Below are 8527 nucleotides of genomic sequence, written 5' to 3'. Positions count from 1 at the left end.
CCGATAAACTCCACTAGCGCATCCCCCGTGTTCCTTTTTAATTGTTGTAATTGATTCCAACTCTGAAATAACTGCACTTATTGCTTGTTTTATGGTTAGAGCGTTAACTGTTACACTTTGTTGCATCGCGAGGGCAGCCATTGTTGTTTTGAAAATGCTGCAGCAGCAGCAGCATGCATCTACGTCACCGTCTACACATGGACCAATCAGGGGAAGCTTTCCACTTGTTGTCAGGAAGACTACGTTTGTTGTGCGGAAGCATAGTGCGGAAGCAGTCACTGATTGGCCCCGATCAGAGAATAATCGGTATACTCGCTGCCAATCAACGGAAGTCCAGACGTTATACTGTGGAAGGGATGAACACAGATAATAACGTCTGGCTCCGCCAGGCTAATCAAATGGTGGTTCTGTGGCTCAATTGGTGGCTGACTGGTGTTCACCATGTTCAATGTTATATGAGATACATAAAGTGGTTCCTGTGTAAATAAGCCCTAAAGCTTACTAGGATCTTGTGTATTTTTGTGTCCCCCCCTCTGTACGTATTTCTAGTATGTATTTTGTCGTTGATGTTTTATGTGTGGATGCAGCAGGGGTGAAAGCCGAAGCCAAATTTACCTTGTGGACAATAAAGTTTACCTTGACCTTGATCTCCTTTTAGTTGACCTTGTACCAGTGATTTGTGAAACAACTGTGATTTCATGTACTTCTTCCTATTGCAAACTTCTAATACATTCTTCAATCAATCAATCAATCAATCAATCAATCAATCAATCAATCAATCAAATGCCAAAAAAATAATGGACCTTGATATGAAAAAGGTTGAAAACCACTGGTAAAGTAAAGCACATTTAAGGAAATTCAATTTGCTTTACACGAAAGATCAAGCGAAGGAAACAAATCACGCCTGTGTGAACTGAGAGGTGCAGGCTGTGTAGTGTAAAGACGTGCATATCTCCTTGTATGGGCCGTTCTCTCCCTGACATCAGCTGTACGGTGATGTCGGTCTCTGCGTACTCTCGATGACGATAGTCTGGTGTGGTGTTAGTCTGGTGTTATTTGGTGTCTTGGTTGCCAAGGCCAAACCCATTATTTCTGTCACAAGCCGATCCATGATGCTCTTTCCAAGAGCTTCATAACAGCTTCTTTCTCACTTGGGAGTGTGAATTGAAGCCAAACTTGTGTGCTGTTTTTCACAGAACTGCCTGGAGTCGTGGTAGCTCTCACAAGATGGTATGTTTTTGTTTTGTTTTCACTTGATCTAGTTGAGAAATATGAGATTTTGAAGTGAAGCAAACAAAGAGCTCCACACAGGGAGTTATTGCTCCACACTTCTTCAGTTCTCATTATTGCGCAATTGTCGTTCCCCTCTCCATTAGCTGGCGGTCCGTCCTTACAGTTGGACACGTGCACCCATAGACATCAAAGGGGGCTTGAGCCCCTGCCCTTTTATCCGTCTGTAAAAAGTGCCCTCTCCAGATCATGAATGCAGTTTTTACTAAAGTGAAAGAAATGCAAATGTCATCCTCTTTCCATGCCATACCTGAAGGCGGCATTCAAGAGAAATGCCTTGTCCAAACTCTCCTAAACTTGAATACAGCAGCTTGAAAGAATTGCCCTCTCTGTGTAGAAATCCATGCCGTTACGCCACATCTCCAGAATTCACTTGATTATGCTTAGTTCAATGTGGTATCAAGCAGTGAAAAAAGCCAACCTCCAAGCTCACAACGCATCGCAGCGCGACGTGTTGTGAGCTTGGAGGTCTGTTATTTCCACTAAAAGGCCTTTTAGAAATTTCAGCCCCTGCCTCTCTAACATTCTCCGCACGTCCCTGCTTCCAGTTGTAAATGTGGGAGGACTGTTTTTGTACATCTGCTGTCCACCACCAACAAGACATGTTGAGTTTTAATCCTATCTAAGCCAGCTGTGTGTTGAATGCAGTTGGTGGACTGTTGGCTTTCCTCCTCTACTGTGGCCAAGCTAGTGTTGTGATCTCTTTACTGCTCGTTTTGTGCTTAATAAAATGGTAGTCGTGTTAGGAATAAAAAGGCATGATGCCAATCCCTGAGGAAAGAAGAAGGAGCACTGTTGTTAGAGTTAAATAAAACTCAAGGGGGCAAAAAACCTAAAACATTTTAACTGTCTGAAATGAACATTTAAATGTGGCTTTACTAAAGGGAAAAAGAAAGAAAGAAAGTCAAAAGGTTAACTAAATGAAATAGTGCATTTACAAGACTAACAAACTAAAATCATAGAGAAGGTGTCATTGGTGTTAGTCGTCTTCAGTATTCAATATTTGTCTAAAATAAATAGTTGGTACAGGACAGGTACAGGTATTTGGATGATGTATTTGCCTTTTCCAGGGAAAACTGAAAGTTTACACTTGAGTATGACTTTCAACGAGTGTCATTTCTTGATATATGGATAAAGCAAAAAAAATTGAGGCCTCATCACCACCCTATACAGTATATATAAGAAAGAAACCGACCGTAACTCTTTTCTTTTAGCCAGTAGCGCTCACCCCAAAGCTCTAAAAAATGGCTTAACAAAAAGTAGTTCTACAGACTGAGACGTCTTTGCCATTCTGACGAGGACTAGGCCTATTATGGAAAAAGCCTTGGAAATGAAAAACCACTTCCTATAAAGGGGCTAGTCTATTCAATGTGTTGATGACGCCTACCAGATTGCTCTGACCTGTTTTATTGACAAAGAGTGTCAAAATAAAAACCCTATTCAGTGTCTTGTATCACCACTCAACACCCCTCAGGCTCACATTAGCCTCGTAAACCACCAACTTCCGTAATCCAGGAGGATTTAAATGAGAATGCGTTTTCCGGAAGAGGGCAGTTTACGAGGACTAGGCTCACATGGTTAAGAACACAATCCTGAAATATTGGCATATTTGGACATCAGAGCCAGCTCTCACCCAACATTTCAAGGATCGACCCACCTCTTTTTGTTTATAAATGCCAATATATTGCCACCCCCCTAAACAGACTCTTCTGGCCCCACTTAAATCAGGGAATTACCCCTGTGGCAACTGTGCTCAATGTAACAATACTTCAACAAGTTAACCAATGTCTTTAGACACCCGAGAACAGGGAAAACATTTCCAGTGAGGGGCTTTATCACATTCAACACAAAAAATGTTGTGTATCTGAGATGTCCATGTTATAAAGTGTAGCCCTGTATCGGGGAAAACCATGCACCCGTCCCCTACTGTATCATAATGTTAATTTTCGGCCGGTGTCGCCACTCCTTTAAGCAAAGAATCAGTGAACATAAAAGTTCAATAAGAAGAAAGGATGTGAAGTACCCTGTAGCCTGTCACTTTAATAATCATTCTCATCTCATCCCATCTCCTCCCTTAGGTTCCAGGCAGGGCGTCAATTGGGTATGGCAGGGGTATGCAGCTGCCATACCCTGGGTCCAGGGGGGAAAATAAAAGTTACTTTTAAATATAAATCCATGAATGTCTCTTTCTCTATCTGTGCTGGTTATTATGTTGTTAAATTACAGTAAAATAACAACATTTTACAAAATGCTCACTTTAACAAGGTATTATAATTATATTCTCCACACTTGTATTCTCCCCATCTTGACAACATGGTATATTCCCAGGTTCCGTAGGTCAGCTACCATGCCAAGTTTAGCTGCACTTGAACAACCCCTGCGGGCGTGCGTATGAGGACTCCCATCTTTGCCATACCCTAGCTTTTGCTGAACTGACGCCACTGGTTCCAGGGCATAGAGCCAGTGGCGGCTCCAGAGAATTGTGACTGGGGGCGCTATGGGAGACTCGGGGGAGCTGGCTTTTTTTAGAGCAAGGGCTAATTAATTTAGGCAACAAACAATAACAAGTACTGCACTCTGACGAGGAACGAACTTGCGCCTTTTCTTATGAGTGTCTTTCAGTAAACCGTCTACCATAGGTGGTTTCATAAAATGTTAAAAGAAAATTATAGTTTAAATAAAAAAAATAATAAAAAAAGAGACATAATCAAATAGGCCTATGTAAAAAATCTCTCTTTCTCTCTCTCTCTCTCTCTCTATGATATCATGTGTCGCAGATGAAAAAACATGATGCTTTCTATCATACAAACTATGATTTTATAGTATGGTTTACGTGGAAGTCAGTCAATTGTCTTATATTCATATATATCACATATCATATATCACAATTGGGTTTGTGGGGAGGGGGGGGGGGGGGGGGGGCTTATGGGGTGATAAGTCTTTACCAGGGGAGGCTAAAGCCCCCTCTAGCAACCCCCTGGAGCCGCACCTGCATAGAGCAGATTAGGCTTCAGAGAGGGGGTGATGTCGACAGGAGGTTATGCCAGAGAGAGCTACTGTATACTTGATCCATACCCTAAGCCTAGAAAGTCTACCACCTCTATTAAAAATGTGTATGTATATTCATTTTTAGCTGTCATTTCCCTTCATCAGTAACTATATTATTGTGCTGGGGTGTTTCCTTGCAGAAAGACCCCCCTGGCTGTATTTCTGTTCTGTTCCACTCTTTATGTTGACATTAAATGTCAACAGAAACAGTGGAGGGACGTTTTTGTCAGGGGGAGCTCAGCAAGAACTCTTAATCGCTCCCTTTCAACATCAAAGGGGTTGTGCACAAAGGTAATTGATTGGGCCATAAAAATGTCAAGTCCTCGTTACTGTTCTCTTTAATCAATGAAAGCATCAAAGACAACTACCTGTTTGATGCCTGTCATGGAGGGGGAGGGGGGAATGTTTTTGTGTACGCACAAGCTTGCATATACGGTAATAGCTTTAAACTGAAAATAAAGAACTTGATTTTGCACAGTTTTAAAGCATAAATAAGGTATTGGCAACAATACTTAAAGTACCAAATGTAAAAGTACTCATATAAAATGTTTTTGGAAAATAATATACAAATGTGTCTAAGTAAAGCCAATTCAAAACACACTGAGAAGGAAGATCAAACAGCAACATCCTAAGTATTATCAATGTAATCTTCAACGAGATTATGTTCTTGTTTAGTTATAATGATTAGATATTTTAAATACAATTAATGATATTCAGAGTTCAGAATTTCAGAAAGTAAAATAAATCTTATTACATTACACATATGGGCAGTACATTTGAGTTCTCAATTTCATGCACTGTAAATGTCTTTACAGTAAGTGGTGTTTTTTCCACAATCTCCGAATGCTATATAGAGTCTGGAACTACACCTCCTGAACGGCAAGTAACGGAAGCTGGCATTTCCGTTCATGAAAATATATTTTAAAGTGTCATTTCTGCTAAGCAGCAAGCTAAATATGCTTAGATGATTTTTATTTATATTAGGATAAATGTTAAAAACGAAACGGAAGTGAGGAGGAGGCTTCACTTCCGCTTTAACCGGGTGGGTACTCATCATTGTTCTTACGTTATCCCAGACTGTATGACAGGAGCATTTGCAAATCGCGGGAGTCAAAAGTCTGGTCACGCGAGACTACTTACTTACCAAAGTTGAAAAGATCTATAATGTTTCCTTTCTCATCATGCTGTAAAGATGTGTCTCATTGGACCTCATGAGTGCATTTCAGAGACCTTACAATCTTCAGGGAGTCAATGTGTATATGTTTCCACAGCACTGCTGGTCAGTGCCTGTTGTTACATAATTACTTTACAAATACAATTTACTTACTAACTTATAATGCAGATCATTGTGCAAACCAAAGACATTTGCAAATGTGTTTAGGGGTAGTTCTCAAACCCTCATTGGCCATGAACCCCTTTGGCCATCTGAAAATATGATGCTACATTAACTAGGCCAATTTTGCTGGGGACCCCCTGGAACCCCCCAAGGACCCCTGGGGGTTGACCAGTCCACTCTACCCCACCTGTAACATAGTCCAGTCAGCCCCCCCCCCCCCAGCTGTTGTTCTCAGGCAAAGCAAGGTTTCTGCGTGCTGTGTGCAGGGGTGTCGCACCAACTTCTGAGCACAGAGTTATTTTGTGCTTTAACTATTGAAAACTAGCAGATATACAAGCTCACAGCGCGGCACCGAGTGCCGTGCTGCGAGCTTGTAGATCTGCTATTTTTGAGAAAACTTCAATCTTTGTGCCAGTCTTTGAAGGTTTTTTTTGAAAAAAAATATGTTTCTATGTCCATTGTGCTCAAACCATTTTGGGGGTCAAAGGACCCCCAAAATGATATGTATTTGGCCACAGACCCCATCTCAAAGTATTTAGTTCCAGGGACCCCCCCCCCCCCAGAAGCAATATTTGAGTTGTTCGCTTAAAAAATACATATATTCAAAGATTTACACACATTTTCACGACTTTTCAAAAATAGCTGATGTACAAGCTCGCAGTGCGGCACTTGGTGTAGATCTGCTATTTTTCAATAGCTAAAGTATAAAATAATGAAGGCCCCTTCCACCTTGGGCCCTAGTACTGTAACTCAGTCCCACTTTCCCCCCCTTGTGACGCCCCTGGCTGTGTGTGGGTCCAGTGTGAGTTCAGTCACACATTTTGATAAGAACATCCTCTCTTCCTCGAACTTCTGCTGTGCAGAGCAAAACCTGCCAAAGCCTCCTCTCCTCTAATCAGTTAGAGTCTCTCCTCCTTCCATTTGTCTTACTAAGCTTCCTTTCTTGAATCAGTTGAGGTCGCATACTGTTTTTCCTCTTCTCCCCTTCCTCGGCTCCTCCTGGGGGATGTGATCGCCCTCATTTGATAACTTGTTCTCCAAGTTTTTGACGTTCATTGTCTCATCTCTTCCCTCTCCAGGAACTTGTTACAAAGCTTCTTTTTCTACGGCTACCTTTTTGTCATATTAGGTGAACATTCTGAAAGAAATCACACCCCAGTGTGAAGTGAGCGGTGTCATGTTATGAGTTAATTTTATTACGTCCCGTGAAGCTTGGCAAATGCCAGGCTTTGCAGGACATACACACAGAGCCAGATGTAGGAGTGGCAGGGGTTGTGACATGCAAGAGTGAGAGAAGACGTACGAGTGAGTAACACATAAACTCTTGATTCTTGAGCGTTGACATACAGTACTTGGCATACTTGGCCTACTGGTAGTGTGGACAAGACATTTGTCACTGATCGGTTCAGTGGTTTGTGAGAAGGCAGACAAACACGCAGATGGATCCTATTATATAGACTGCAAGTGAGCTACGGAGTAAAAAATGTGCCAAGACTGTTAATTGTTTCATTCTGATTATGATCCACTTAAAACAAAACAGAAGACAGTCCAGACTCAAGGACTTGCCATTGTTTTAAAAACATATAGTTATGACGCCTTTAACTGTTGATTCCTCTATGTCACAGCTAGAAACCAGTCCACTCAGTCCAGTTGTACACTCTCCACAAAGAACGAGTTAAATCTGCCTGAATGAGCATAATATGACTGACTCTCTCTCTCGTTTCCCCTTTCTGTTGTTCTCAAAGCCATGTTTGTGGTTGCTGTGTTTGGGTTCAGTGAGTTCACCCATTTGATATGAACTTCCTCTCTTCCTCGATTTTCTGCCAAAGCCTCCTTTTATCTAATCATTAGATTCCATTTGTCCAACAATGATTCCTTTCTTGAATGAGCAGGAGTCACGTTTAGTTTTTCTCTTCCTCAATTTCTCCTGGGGCGTTTTGTGATCACCTCGTCTGACCATTTCTTATACTTTAACATTCATCACCTCTTCCATTTTCTCATCACTCACTCCTCCCCACATTTCCTTCCTGGGGGCTGCAATTCATCTCCTATTAATTCTTCTCCTTGATGAAGATCTTTGTTCAATTCATCAAAGGCCCTCAGGAGGTTCCCTGCATCTCGGGCCAATGGCTTCTCCTGGGGGTTGGTGGTTAATGGAGGTGGAGTGCTATTGAATATCTCTTGTACTCTTTGTTTTGCCAAAGACACGTTTTGAGCTTTCAGGTGGAGGAGAGGTCAAAGTTCCTACTGTCTCCAGGGGCGTCACTAGCAATTCTGGGCCCCTAGGCCAGAAATCTGTATGGGCCCCCCCATGCAAGCTGAGAACCGGCCAACCGGGAACACTTTGTTACTGTTTGAATGACATGTCTCACAATGATACGGTAGCCGTGATCGCCTCAGCAATCATGTTCACCTTATTTGTCAAATTGTAACACCATTTACCATTTTTGTCTACTTTTAGTTTTACTCTTGTAGCCTAAGCAGGATATAAACAAACATGTAGTGTCTGGTGTAACAATTTGACAATGCTAGCTCTTGAAACAAAGTCCAGGAATTTTAACTTGATCTAACCATGATCACTACACATAATCATCCATTACATGCACACTCAGATACAGCTACTGTATTATTAATACAGTATAATCCACAACAGTCCCATGAAATAAAAAGTGCAGACCACCATCATCACCAGCAAGTGAATGAGACACCAGAACTCTGACTTGAGCCCAGCCTCCCATGCAAGCCAATATAAAACAGTATAACAATAAAACACTACATTGTATGTTTAGTAGCAGCTTAAATATGTGCAGGTGTTGTGCAGAATATACAATCACTAATCAATAGCAGCAGTGC

Source organism: Nannobrachium achirus (assembly GCF_963921795.1).
Source record: "Nannobrachium achirus genome assembly, chromosome: 8".
NCBI lineage: Eukaryota > Metazoa > Chordata > Actinopteri > Myctophiformes > Myctophidae > Nannobrachium > Nannobrachium achirus.
The sequence above is the reverse complement of the archived record's forward strand: the minus strand, read 5'-3'. Positions refer to the sequence as shown.